At 42.1% G+C, this 1,824-nt stretch overlaps 1 protein-coding gene across 1 annotated transcript in view; it reads left to right on the top strand.

Moving 5' to 3' along the window:
- Positions 1–1,824, top strand: part of LOC119409640 (ETS1-related protein) — a 6,835-nt gene that overhangs the window by 678 nt on the left and 4,333 nt on the right. The window lies entirely within an intron of this gene.

Raw genomic sequence — 1,824 nt, forward strand, 5'->3', positions numbered from 1 at the left:
AACAATACAGCAGCTAAAAGAAACAAAACAGCAGCTAAAACAAACAAAACAGCAGCTAAAAGTGTCAAAACAGCAGGTGAAAGAGACAAACAGCATATAAAACAGGCAAAACAGCAGCAGAAAGAGGAAATACAGCTAAAAGAGAAAAAAAAGCAGCTGAAAGAGACAAACCAAGAGCTAAAAGAGGCATAGCAGCAGCTAAAAAAATGCAAAACAGCAGCTAAAAGTGACAAAACAGCAGCTATCAGAGACAATACAACAGCTAAAAGAGTCAAAACAGCAGCTAAATGAGACAAAACAGCAGCTAAAAGAGACAATACAGCAACGAAAAGAGACAAAACAGCAGCTAAAAGAGAAAACAGCAGCTAAAAGAGACAATGCAGAAATTAAAAGACACAAAACAGCAGCTAAAAGAGACAAAACTGCAGCTGAATGAGGCTAAACAGCAGCTAAAAGAGACAAAACAGCAGATGAAAGAGACAAACAGCTGCTAAAACAGGCAAAACAGCAGCAGAAAGAGGAAATACCGCTAAAAGAGACAAAAAAGCAGCTGAAATAAACAAAACTGTAGCAAAAAGAGACGAAACAGCAGCTAAAACAGCAACCCTTCCCTATGCAAATGGGTCCTGGATTTCTTAACCAACAGGCCACAGTCTGTGTGTATCCATAACTTCTCCTCCTTCACCATAACCCTCAGCACTGGCTTCCCCCAGGGATGTGTGTTGAGCCCCCTCCTGTTCACTCTGCTCACATATGACTGCACACCTACCCATCCAGGTTGTGATGTTGTACAGCGGTGGTGGGGTTCATCACAAACAATGATGAGTGCAGGTGCACGAAGAACAACCTTCACATCAATGTGGAGAAGATAAAGAAGATGATCGTGGATTTCAGAAGGAGCAAACACCCCCCAACCCCCCACCCCGAACATAGCAGGATCTGCGGTGGAAGTGGCATGGAGGCTGCACAGCTGCAGAAAGACAAGCTTTGCAGAGAGTGGTGAAGGCTGCACAGAAGATGTTGGAGTCAGCCTCCCCACCATCACAGACATTTACACCTCCAGATGCAGGAAGAGAGCCACCTGCATCATGAAGGACCCCACTCACCCAGCACACACACTTTTTGCCCCGGTCACCTCAGGAAGTAGGCTAAGGAGCATTAAGTGTAGAACCACTAGACTGAGGAACAGCTTCTACCCTGAGGCTGTTAGACTCATGAATCGCTAACCAGAAAAATCACTGTACTGTCACTTTAAGTGGTGATAGTGACTTATCTGTGCTGCTGATTATCATGCTGCTGAATTCTTGCCTTAAGCTGCTATATTCATAGCTACCTGCTCACAACAGACTCCTGTTCAGATTGCTGTTTAATACTGTATTACAGTATATTACATTATTATCAATTAACACATACCTAGATTTCTTTTTTTATTTACTTTATATTATTGCTATTTTTGGGTGTAACTGAGACCTTGTGTACACAATTTTGTTCCACCTCTTGTACCACATGATGCGAATGACAAAGAACCTTGAACCATGAAAGGTGGCATAACAGCAGCTGAAACAGACAACAGCAGCTAAAAGAAACCAAACAGCAGCTAAACAAGACAAAACAGCAGCTAAAAGAAGCAAAACAGCAGCTAAAAGAAATAGCAGCAAAAGGAGACAAAGCAGCAGCTAAAAGAGACAAAACAAGAGCTAAAAGAGGCATAACTGCAGTTAATAGATAAAACTGCAGCTAAAAGATACAAATCTGCAGCTGAAAGAGACAAATCTGGAGCTAAAAGAGACAAATCTGCAGCTAAAAGAAACAAAACAGCAGCTA

This window comes from Nematolebias whitei, chromosome 5 (genome assembly GCF_014905685.2).
Source record: "Nematolebias whitei isolate Nwh7 chromosome 5, NemWhi1, whole genome shotgun sequence".
Taxonomy (NCBI): domain Eukaryota; kingdom Metazoa; phylum Chordata; class Actinopteri; order Cyprinodontiformes; family Rivulidae; genus Nematolebias; species Nematolebias whitei.